Raw genomic sequence first — 13,238 nt, 5'->3', positions numbered from 1 at the left:
GCAGTCTGGAAAGGCAATATTGTTAAGCATGCTCAATGCATGAAAATTTCAAAGTAAGCAAATAAACTTAGCTAGTAAACTGTAGTATGTTTAACATATATGTAAAGGTACCTAGTCATCACACATGTATCACTCGCGGCTGCTTTTTCACAAGGCATGTCACGTAACAGGTACCTTGCACATTGTACACAGCTGCTTCTTTGTGAGGTAGGCCAGGAGGCTATGGCAGAAAAAAAAATAGTATTTCTGACTTATGTGACGCTCTGTTTGTCACAGTATAGTGAAACCACATCCATAATATTGTGATGCTTCTGAAGTGTGACTGCGGTAAACTACTAACTAGAAGGTTTTAAATGCTGAGCATTTCTTAGCGAACTTGGGCTACTTTGAGCGTATCTATCATCTATCTATCTATCTATCTATCTATCTATCTATCTATCTATCTATCTATCTATCTATCTACCTATCTATCTATCTATCTATCTATCTATCTATCTATCTATCTATCTATCTATCTATCTATCTATCTATCTATCTATCTAGCCCCTTACGTTTGGGTGCTCTCTTGGTCATCACCTTAACTTGGCGTGAACCAAAATTAGCATGAAAAGGTAAGATGGTTTGACGAATACAATGCGCTGGTCGAGACATGAATAATGTCACAATCCCGTCACGTACGTCGTCAAAAACTTTTCGCCACACAGTGGCACATACCCAAGGGCGGCTATGTGCCACTGGTATGCGAGTATGTGTGACAGGTGATTGACGCTTGGTATCTACCCATGAACGACGAGAACACACATGGGTAATTTCAACGCGCGAACGTTAAGGAATACCCAACATCCGTTTAGCGGTATCCGACGAATGCAAAGAATAAATGTCGGGTCCCAGCTGGAATTCAACACAAGATTTCTGCGTGGCAACAAGCATTTTTACACAAAGCTACACCAGGTCTCGGAACTACTTTTCAAATTTGCGCTAATATTCGTGGCACGTCAATAGTGGCTGCAGTGCTACATACCCGATTTTATGAACATTACATATGTACTCCTTTGATACAACCGTCACGTCGAATCACGCCAATTGTAGTTAGTTGTCATGCGCTGAAGTTTATTTATGTAGCAGTGTCTAGAGCCAGTATCTTCGCGAGCATCAGCGCTTCATATCAGCTTCCGGTGTTGCTAATACGCATGTTCCAGTTGGCATCGTTGCACAAGTGCAAACAATTGGTTATATAGATACTACGTATGTCTGTGCGTGCAACATCTGTACATATATTTACCGTCATTTCATGACGTGTCGCTCCATAACAAATTGCCGCATAGTCATCTTCTCTCCGCATGCTTCGCACAACGTGGATTCCCATGGTACGTGCGATCTGCCGAATTTTTTTTTGCACTAATATATGAGCTAGCTACGAAGACGCATGTCAAGCGACAGTAACGTTTTTGCCTTCTTTCATCGCAACGACCTGGTTTGTGTTACCAGTCGATTAAATTTCAGAATTCACTATTAAGTCAGCAACTTGCTCCCACGTGAAGGCACGCCAGAAGTAAAGCACGTTTTTCTGGTGACAGATTATGGCAAGTTAAAAAAAAAAAACCTTAATTTTGCAGTGCACCGCCATCGTATGACATGTGATTGATTGATTGATTGATATGTGGGGTTTAACGTCCCAAAACCACTGTATGATTATGAGAGACGCCGTAGTGGAGGGCTCCGGAAATTTAGACCACCTGGGGTTCTTTAACGTGCACCCAAATCTGAGCACACGGGCCTACAACATTTCCGCCTCCATCGGAAACGCAGCCGCCGCAGCCGGGATTCGAACCCGCGCCCTGCGGGTCAGCAGCAGAGTACCTTAGCCACTAGACCACCGCGGCGGGGCATCGTGTGACATCTGTGCAGTCATTTGCAAAAAAAAAAACTACACATGTTTAATTGTACCAACTAGCCCAGCAAGCAACGAGTCTTAAAAAACTTAAGTGGTTTTTACTCACGTGTCTGTAAATCTCGGGCTTCAAAACTAGTGTTCATCCGGTGAAAGCTTCGACGAACACCATGTTACCCCAAAGACACTATATAAGGTGCCTCGCGAAAATATTTGAAGAAGTCAAAATAAACAGATCAAAATCAAGTGTGTCGGCCGCTAGAGGCTCTAAATATTCACAGTGAAGCGAAACAGCGCGAGACCCATTCGAATACACCGTGAGCGGTTACCTGCCATCGCTATACCATTGGCCACCGTATATTTTGAAATGAAGATAATGATGTCAATAGGCCACTGATAACTACGAGTCAGCGGGAGCAAAAACTATTTCAAAAAATGATGACGCAGCAAGTATTTAGGCAAAACTTCTTGGTATAAGAGAAAACTATTTTGTAGGTGTAACGTTACGCAAAGATGTAGTATTTGACCGTTTTGGAAGTGACATTTGGCCCCAACGAGAGAACTCTGCAGGAAAGTTCAATAGCGCGACTGATGGCACTCCAACGTATGGCATAATTTAGTAGATCCACTTTGGGTGTTTGTAGCCGGCCGCACCATGATTAATTTTTTCGCACCTTACAGGTGATCAGCTAAACTTGAGAGTTTTTGGGGCCTGACTCAACTATGAGAGCGCAGAAACAATTACCGCAGTCATAGAGTTCCTGTTTATGAGACAAGTTGTGACACATGGGATCGTCCAGAAACCATTAGACAAATCCTCCCTAAATGTGATGGCGACATTACGTAAAGATATCAACCTAGACGGCTAATATTCTATTGATTTTATTTTCATTATTGTATGGACAAAACATTTAAGCCACTGCTGATGGCTTTTATCTGATAGCTTGCTATGTCCCGAGTTTTAAACTATAGACGCCTAGCCACGCCGTTCAGGCGGTAAAGTAGACAGACCTCACGCTTTGGTACCACTCTACAAAAACTGTAAAATTGAACCCTGGTGTCCAGTTCTGTAAAAGTGGAGTTGTAAACCGATCATAAGTTGACCACTTATCAGAATTTGACAGTGCTCATAATGACACCACTAGAAAACACTGACCCCTATATAAGAAGAACGTGTGCTCGTCAAAAAATAACCACTTATTGTATAACTACAGCGTTGAGTCTAGTGTTGGGTGGTCAATAATTTGAGCATCGGGTGAATATGTGGAATTTTATATATGCGTAATTGCGCATTATAAAGGCCAAATTGTTACGTGTGTCAGCTTTAATAAGAACTAACTTCATCCCGAGCATTACGCACACAAAATTAGGGAAAATTTGCCAGCACGCAAGTAGCTTCCAATGCATTCAGGCGTGGTATGAATACAGCAATTTCGTCGACAAAACATGTCAGAGTTTTCACAATAAAAGCTGCTTGCATCACAGAGTGAACAAAAACAAATTCCTGTGCTATCATTCAATCATTTACTTAATCAAGCTACGTAATGATAAGCACCATAAATGTTACAAAACCCAATATTTACAAATTCATATTACATGTTCCAATAAATGAACTCGATTCTCACTTAAACAAATAGCAGAGGTTGTTCAGGAACACCGGCCACAGACGACGTCCTTGAACATTTAATAATGAATGTTTCCAATTCAAATTTTTTGATAAGCAGTTTGTGTAGTGTATACGCTGATTTTCTGTATAACACCTAACTAAACGGCTGCCATGTTTCCAATAAACCCTCGAGTCCACATAGAGCAGCGATATGCACAAGCCACAAGTAATAAGTGCTTTCATGCCTCTATTTTCATTGCTAAAATTTGTAGATCTATGTATTGTTTCCGCTTAACGTTCCAATGACTCTCTCTTTTTGTGACAGCTCTTGAATACGCCTACGGTATTCGAAGGACCAGTTCAATTTTCGAACCATCTGTCCAGAGAGGTTCCTGTCGCAGTGGCCTCAGTGCACTCATGGATACAGCTCTGTATCGCAAACACTTTCAAGTTGATGGCTATCCCTTCCATGCCTCAGGATCAATGTAAGAGAAAAGGGTAACATTTCTTTGTCCTCCCATTCAATGATAGTGGCACTACACCAACTTTCACAGGAAAGTTTCAACAGGTGGCGATACAAACGACAACTAGAAAAAATTCGGCAGATTCCACGTACCTAGGCATCCACGTTATGCGAAGCATGCGCATGAAAGGTGACCGTGTTGCATTTTTTTATTGAGCGACACGTCCCGAAATGACGCTAAATTAAAGTATGAACGTCGCAGACACAGATATATACTGAGGAATTGCAGATGTTTATATAACCAGTTGTTTGCACTTGCGCAACAATGCCATCTGGAACATGCGTATTAGCAACACCAGAAGCTGATATGAAGCGTTGATGTTCGCGAGGATGCTGATCCTGAACACTGCTACATAAATCAACTTTAGCGCATGGCAAATAACCACACTTGACGATAACCCGACGTTACCGCTATATCATAGGAGTACATATGTAATGTTTATAAAGTTGGGTAGGCAGCACTGCAACCGCCATTGACGTTTTACGAAGATTAGCCTCTATTTGAAAAGTAGTTCTGAGACCTGGCGTAGCTCTGTGGTAAAATCTTTATAGGCATGCAGAATGCTAGGGTTCTATTCCAGCTGGAACACGTCGGGTCGACACTACGGATGTCGGGTATTTCGTAACACTCGCGCGTTAAAGCTGCCCATGTGTGTTCTAGTCGTTCCTCAGCAGATCTCGTTTGTCAATCACCTGCGGCACATACCCGCATACCATCGGCACTTACTCGCCCGTGGGTATGTGCCACTGGAAGTGCTTGAGGACGTACGCGACGTAATTGTGACATTAAACCCCTTGAGAGTTGCGTCGTATTCGTCACGACATACATTACCATTTCAAAGTAATTTTGGTTCACGCCAAGTAAATGGGGTGACTACGAGAGCACGAAAACGTAGGCTGATATGTAGGGTTTTAACGTCACAAAACCACCATATGATTATTAGAGATGCCGTAGTGGAGGGCTCCGGAAATTTAGACCACCTGGGGTTCTTTAACGTGCACCCAAATCTGAGCACACGGGCCTACAACATTTCCGCCTCCACACGCAAACGTAGGCGGCTAGATAGATAGATAGATATATAGATAGATAGATAGATAGATAGATAGATAGATAGATAGATAGATAGATAGATAGATAGATAGATACGTTCAAATTCGCAAAAGTTCGCTAACAAATGCTTCGCATTTGAAAGAAAGAAGCAATAAATATATCTATAGAAAGGTCAAAGTGGAAACCACAGGTTCACCAGGTAAGAGAAAACAATTGCCAGATCCCATGTACAGTCGGAATCGATAATATGCGAAGCACGAATGAGGAAGGTTATTATGTCACTTTAACATCAGCACAACGTTACGAGGTGGAGGTAAATGATGCCGTACATGACTTCCTTGTCATGATTATCATGTCTGAATGGGTTATTTACCTTCGTCATCCATTAACGTCACGTGATACCATATTTAGTTAATCTGGAGCTAGCGAAATGGCCGTGAGCACGCTATGAGTGTAGTAAGTTGTGATGTTTTTACATGACACGCGTGTCAGGATTATCATGTTTGCAACATTCGTATATTTCGTCATCCATTTATGTCACGTAACACCAAATTCAGTATATCTGGAGCTAGCAAAACGGCCGCGAGCGCATCGTAAAAGGGCTCATTACACTCCTATGTAGCGTTGACACGCGCGCACACTGTGCACAGCGACGCTACGTTAGCAAAACGCGAGCACTCTATAGTGAGAGGAGAGCCCCGACCAGCGTCCTCCGACGTAGACCGACGGCAATCGGCACGAAATGCGACATGCTGCATTTCGCGCCGATGCGTTCCCTAGACAACACTGCGTCTCCCTCTTTTTCGTGACGGAGGGACGCCAGATGCGCTGAAACGCGCTTGATTAAAGCAAGGTAGCGCGGCGTGTGCCTGCGAGTATATGGCAGGACCGGTGCTTGGCGTGGCAACGCCGGCGTGATGCGACGAAACGAACGCCGTCGGGCACGCGCACCGCGTCATGCCCAAATGTATTGGCGCCTTGACTGTGGCATGTAGTCATGTTCTGACATGACACGCTTCTCAAGATTATCATGTTTGCACCAGTCACATACCGTTGTCATCCATTGGCGTCACGTAATACCAAATTTGGCATATGTGAAGCTAGCGAAACGGCCGCGAGCACATCTTTAGTGTTCAATGTTGTCATGTTTTTACATGACACGCATGTCGTGGTTATCATGTTTAAATGTGTATTTACCTATGTCGTCCGTTCGCGTCACGTAACACCAATGTTGGTACATGTGAAGCTAGCGAAACGACTGCGAGCTTATCATGAACGTAGCATATAGTCATGTTGTTACATGACACGCATCTCATGTTTGTTATGTTTGCACCAGTATCATACCTTCGTCATACAATCTTGTCCCGTAATACCAAATTTGGTATAAGTGAAGCTAGCAGAACGGCCGCCATGGCGTCATGAGCGTGGCGTGTAGTAATGTTGTAACATGACAAGCATCTCATGATTATCATGTTTGCAACAGTCACATATCTTCCGCATTCATTCACGTACTGTAATACCGAATTTGGTATATGAGATGCTAGCGAAACGGCTGCTAGTGCATCATAAGTGTTGCATCTGTCATGTTGTCACATGACACGCATGTCATGATTTTCATGTTAGGCCGCGTTCACACTGAGCATTCCGGCCACCGAAAGTGCTCCGAATCCGGTTCGGCGGCGGCGAGTTCTGCCGAAAGGGCACTCTCCGCGCCGATCGCTTTCGGACCGATTTTTGCGACGTCTGCCGCCGAATCGGTCACAGCGGACCAATAGTAGCGCTAGAATTTCGAAAAATGGCGGCCAAGCCCTACTCACTTGTTATGCCGCAGTGCACGTAACTGAATGTTGAAACCAACGGCAGTTTAACCTACTCTTTGCCTACTTTGCATCCGTATTTCGCTAAAGAGGTGACCGAGCTTGCTGTTGGCGTGACCGAGCTTGTTGCGGCCTTGCAGAGCAAAACAAACCGACCAACACCACTGGCGTCGGTGGTTTTTCTGCTCTTCGTGCATAACAATACAGCCACTTGCAGCAAAGTAAGCAGTACTGTCTTTTCTTGCTTCTTGCGTACGAGAATCGTCGAAGTATACACCACCGGATAGCGTAGTAGCGTTTGCAAGCCGCAACAACAACCGGGTGACAGCGCATCCATCCCGCGTTCGCCCCGTAGTAGATGGCATATTCGGCGGCGCGGGGCGCGTCCAAAGCGAACGACGCTGCGTTTCGGCGGCAGGGGAATTTCGGTCGCTGTAGAAAGCGGATGTTTCAGTGTGAACTAGGCGTTAGGGTCTGTCGCTTGTGTTCGCCATGCAATCATGCCATATTAGAGTAGTTTTGCAACATGCCCTGTGAACGAAACCACCACAAGAGCTGCAGGACCATGAAATGTAAATCACGACATTCATGACATACATATAATGATTTTAATGTTACGACTAGTCAAATGAGTTCTTCATACAGTCATGTTATGTCATACAAAGTTTGGTATTGATACCATTATCCAAATGGCCAGGAGAGCTTAAAATCGTAGGCGGCTAGACAGATAGATAGATAGATAGATAGATAGATAGATAGATAGATAGATAGATAGATAGATAGATAGATAGATAGATAGATAGATAGATAGATAGATACGCTCAATGTCGCCGAAGTTCGCCAAGAAATGCTTCGCATTTAAAAGCGGAAACTGTTGAATGCACTGCTTTTACGATGACTGCCTGCTTTCGCTCAAAAGTCTCCGCAGCCCCGGACCAGTATCGGCGCTTCAGTGGTATGACCCGATCAGCGAGCAAGCGCACTTGTGCGCTCGCGAGAGCTTTTTTTACGGGGTCATGTGAAGTTGTAAAATTGTCAGGAGTTTTATGTGTAAATACACTTTATAAGCGACCCCAAACCATCCACCGCCGTCGGCGGTGTCCGCAGTCTTCTCTCTATCTTTAAAAGAAAGAGGACTTGGTGGGCCGCAGCGCGACGCTCTACCGAATAAGCCACGGACGCGACGCTGATATCCCCCTTCGCTCGCTCCTCCGCTCTCCTCGCTCGCTGTAGCTGCGCGCGCACCCCTCTCTCTCGCGCGCCCGCCTTCTCTCTCAGTCTCCCGTCGAGAGCGGGTCGTGCGATGGATGTCCCGGAGGCAACGCTACCATCAACAACGAATGCAGTACAACCCAATGCCAGCGCTGCACCCCTCGTTGGAGGTGACGGTACCGCGGTGGTTTCGCCGACGTTGGAAGACAAGGCGGCGCTAAGAAGTGCTCGTGAGACCGAACGTAAGCGGGCGAAGCGTTCAGCGGATGCCGAACTGCGTGCTCGCGAGGCCGAGTGCAAGCGGGCGAAGCGTGCAGCGGATGCCGAACTGCGCGCTCGCGAGGCCGAGGACAAGCGGGCGAAGCGTGCAGAGGATGCCGAACTTCGCGCTCGCGAGGCCGAGGACAAGCGGGCGAAGCGTGCAGCAGATGGTGAACTGCGCGCTCGCGAGGCCGAGATGAGGCGTCAGCATCGAGCCGCGAACGCGACCCAAGAAGCGGAACGACAACGCAAGCGTCCGGCGGAGAAGGGCGATGAAGGCCGGCGTCAAGACGCCGCTCGCAATCGTCAACGGCGAGTGGACGTTCCCGAAGCCGTTCCAGCCAGTGAACGTGCCGCGCGGGAGAGGGTGCGAGCCCTGGACTTTGCTCGTCTGGACGCGTCGTGAAGTGTAAATAAATAATACTTCGTGTATAATGTATCTGTGTACAAATGCTTTATGACAAACAACACCTAAATTTATTTTTTACACTTTAATCATCATCATCAGTAATAAAACTCCCAGGCATTTCCCCGAGGGTGAACATGGTGAAGTGCGAATGCACGGGGGGATGCTATGAGGGGGAGTAAAGTTAAAATCCGTTGGCATTCGCCAGTGAGTTAACGTAAGCTCCCCCGTGTGATCAAATTGCGATTCCCAGGAACCATTACACCATAAAGGCACAATAGTGTGATTAATAAATATAATAGTGCGAATTAATAAATACCCCTCATAGCATCACCCCGTGCATTCGCCCTTAACCATGTTCATTCTCGGGGAAATGCCTGGGAATTTTTTGTGCTTTTTTTTAACACACTCTTGTGCCTAGAGAAGGGTTGCGAAGAACATAGTTTTGGTTATCGTGACATTGTAAGCGAGTGGAGCGGGACACTGCTGAGGTTTATCGGTTATTCTTTTTGCTCATTTACAACTTATATTTACTCTCTGCGCCATCATTAGTCACACTCTTGGAAGTTTCCGGCAAAAATGTTTTCGCTGCTCATTGAGGGTGGCTGGATACCTCGTCAGCTTTATTCAGTTTGCGGTAAAGATTTTTCTTGTATCTGTGCTGTAACATTTCTTTCAATGTGTTAGTAAATGTCATATGCCGAAATTAGCTTGGAGTGAAATAAAAGGAAAACGACTATTGCTCATATTTAGGACGAATTACTTGCTCTAACACACAGCTTTTTTAGCAAAAAGTTGTAAATACTATAAGATTCAATTAGGCAGTTTATTGTGCCTCATACACCAGATACCTCATTGGTATTGGTAAGTTGAATACACATTTTGAATTCGTAATAAAATCTTCATATGATTGCTCAGTAACTAAGCGTATAAAATTGTGAATGACTAGACTAATGCATATAATAATAAAACGTTTTAGGCCCACTAATACGGCTTTATTTGATAAAGCGAACGGAAAAAGTTAATCTGTCTCCCGCTGAATTGAACCGTACAGAGATGCGAAGCAGCCGGTGCTACCGCTTACACTGGCGGCGGTGTTGACGCTGGCTCTTATTGCGGCGTTGCGCACGAGAGAACCCGAGGAGGTGCAAAGTACGTATTGACGGACTGGCGCTTGCTGCTGGAACATGTCAATCGTTGCTAAAAGGCAATGAAACAAAAGGCTCTGTTCTTACACAAATGCCTGCATTCTGCTGTTAGAGATTGCGCACGCTGCGAATTTTCATTATTGAACAAAACACAGGAGATATATCGCACCTTCACTACCTTGAAAGTATAGATCTAGTGCATATATATATATATATATATATATATATATATATAGGCGAGAAATAAATCCAATGGTTCCGGTAGGAAATGCAGTCGAAAAAAGGAAGACGACAAACGTACGAAACGAAGTTTTTACTAACGTTTCGGCAGGTGGGCCTGCCTTCGTCGGAGTAAATGATGAGAGGCCGCGCAGGGCCTATTTGGGCGGCTGGCTCCAGTATCACGAGCATGCGTAATTTTTCGATTTTCATGCTAAGTTGCAGATCAAGAATACAAGTGAATCGATAGATGTGATTGTATGAAATACACGTGACATTTCACAATAGTCATATGGCATATCTTACATACATGGTAAATTGTGTGCATCGAAGCAGGTTTATAAGACAGCACTAAAAAATAAAAAATAAAATAAAATTGGATGAATAGAAACACGCGCTGCGCAGATTCATACAGGGTACCAAAGGACACATAAATCTTGCATGAGAACACAAATCTCTAAGGATAATCTATGAAATGAGCAAAATAAGAAATGAATAAACAGAAAATTGAAAAGGCAAAGTTGATAAAAAATATATAATAACTCAATGCAAGAGTTTACAAAGGTATGCATGACATAGACAGGAGACAATGTGTACGCAATAATACGAAAATAGCTGAACAAGCACGGCAGACATCCACCAGTCATTGTTAAGTGTATTAACGAACTAAGGCAACATGCTAGTAAGTGTTCCCGGGCTTTCGTTCATTCCGTTTGAGAGAGTTTGGAATTTATGAATAAGGAATGACTCTCTAATTTCGCGATCATGGTGTGTCTTGAAACCAGATTCAATTATTGTGGCTTGGATGTTACTGAAGGAATGACCTGTGTCGGTGACATGTCTTGAAATTGGTAAGTGAGGAAGGGCATGTACATGAGCTCTATGATTGTTGAATCGGTACCTAAAAGCAGTTTCAGTCTGACCGAGATACTGTAGATGACAAATTGAGCACTCCAGCAGATAAATGGCGTTCTGTGTGTCACAATCGAAATTGCCTCTGATATTTATTTTGAAATCAGTCGCTGTGCTGGTGACACAGGTTGTCGTAGTCATGTGAGCGCACACTTTGCAGCGAGGTTTTTTACAAGGATGGCAACCAACCAGTTGAGTGTTGTCATCACATTTGGTTTTAGACGAAGTTAACAAATCGCGTAGATTTTTGCCTCGTCTGTATACAACTCGTGGTGGTTGTGGAAAGGCTCTTGTAAGGCGTTCACTCTGCTGAAGGATGTTGTGGTGTTTTCGGAGAATACTTGTGACATTAGGCGCCGATGCATTGTGTGTTAAAACTAGGTTTACTTCTGAATGACTATTAAGATTTTTCTTGGTTTTGCAGAGCGCTGTGCGTTCTAATGCGTCGGCCCGCCTCACCGCATCATCGATTAACATAGCTGGATATTTCTGTTTAAGTAGAGCACTGCGTAGTTCTGTACAGTTGGCGTTAAAGTCGGACTGTTCGGAGCAAATTCGCTTAAAGCGTAACGCCTGGCTATATGGTATGCTCAATTTGCAATCCCTCTTGTGGCTACTTTCAAAATGTAAGTACCGGTGCCTGTCAGTGGGCTTGCGGTACAATTTTGTGGTCAATTGCGTACCATGGATACATACTGTAACATCGAGGAAGTCAATGGTGCTTGGTGAGTATGAGTGTGAAAAGGATATGGAGGGATGAACATTGTTAAAAGCGGAAATAAAAGACAAAAGTGTCGCTTCTCCGTGTGGCCAAATTATGAAAATGTCGTCAATGAATCTCTTGTAGTAAAAGGGCTTCAACGAACGACTCGACAGGAAGTTGTTCTCGAGGATTCCCATGAAAATATTTGCGTAATTGGGCCCTATTTTTGTACCCATAGACGTACCGCTGACTTGGACATAATGCACTCCATTAAACTCAAAGTTATTGTATTGTAAAATCATTTGCAACAGTATAGCCAAAGTGGAGCTATCAATTGGCTTATCAAGAGTGGAGTGATCATAAGCCTCAGTCACGGCGCGTATCCCATCCAGGTGAGGTATGTTCGTGTAAAGAGATGCAACATCAAGAGTAACAAGAAGAGCGTTGATAGGTACAGTAAGGTTGTTGATGTCTGACAGAAAGTGGGTCGTATCACGTAAAAATGACTGGAACGTGGGAGGTATCTGGCTGATCAGGCTATCAACGTAACGCGATAAGCTTTCTGTTACGGTGCCTATGCCGGAAACAATTGGGCGACCAGGGTTATTTTGTTTATGAATTTTTGGTAACAGGTAGAATCTACCCGCGACTGGATCAAGAGGAATCAGGGAAGTTGCCTTATCACTTATTTTTTTATCCTTTATCAGTGCTTTGATTGTGCTACCTAACGTAGTGCTACCTAACGATTGTGCTACCTAACGTGATTGTGCTACCTAACGATGCACACAATTTACCATGTATGTAAGATATGCCATATGACTATTGTGAAATGTCACGTGTATTTCATACAATCACATCTATCGATTCACTTGTATTCTTGATCTGCAACTTAGCATGAAAATCGAAAAATTACGCATGCTCGTGATACTGGAGCCAGCCGCCCAAATAGGCCCTGCGCGGCCTCTCATCATTTACTCCGACGAAGGCAGGCCCACCTGCCGAAACGTTAGTAAAAACTTCGTTTCGTACGTTTGTCGTCTTCCTTTTTTCGACTGCATTTCCTACCGGAACCATTGGATTTATTTCTCGCCTATTTCCCTGCTATGGAAATCCGGCAGACAACGTCGAAACGCACTATCTGGAAATATCCGAAGGTCCCAATATCTACAACGGTGTTGGGCGATTCACAGACCAAGTACTTGTTCCAGTACTTCGACCCTCTGCTGCAAGGAACTCCGGCATTCGTAACACAGCCGGGTGCATTTATAAGTGATGTTGAGTCACTGCTCGACCTAGTTCCTTCCTCGACAAGAACTCTGGTCCTTCATGTCGGGAGCAACGACCTGACAAGAAAAAGTGGGCTAGCAACGTTCCGTTGTTATCGACACCTCCTTGACGTAATTCACGAAGAGCGTCCAGAAATAAGCCATGTATACGCCACGCTTGTCCTGCCACGAGCCACGAATCGACGTCGAAGAAACAACAACAC

This window comes from Rhipicephalus microplus, chromosome 2 (genome assembly GCF_043290135.1).
Source record: "Rhipicephalus microplus isolate Deutch F79 chromosome 2, USDA_Rmic, whole genome shotgun sequence".
Taxonomy (NCBI): Eukaryota; Metazoa; Arthropoda; class Arachnida; order Ixodida; family Ixodidae; genus Rhipicephalus; species Rhipicephalus microplus.
This window is presented reverse-complemented; position numbering follows the sequence as displayed.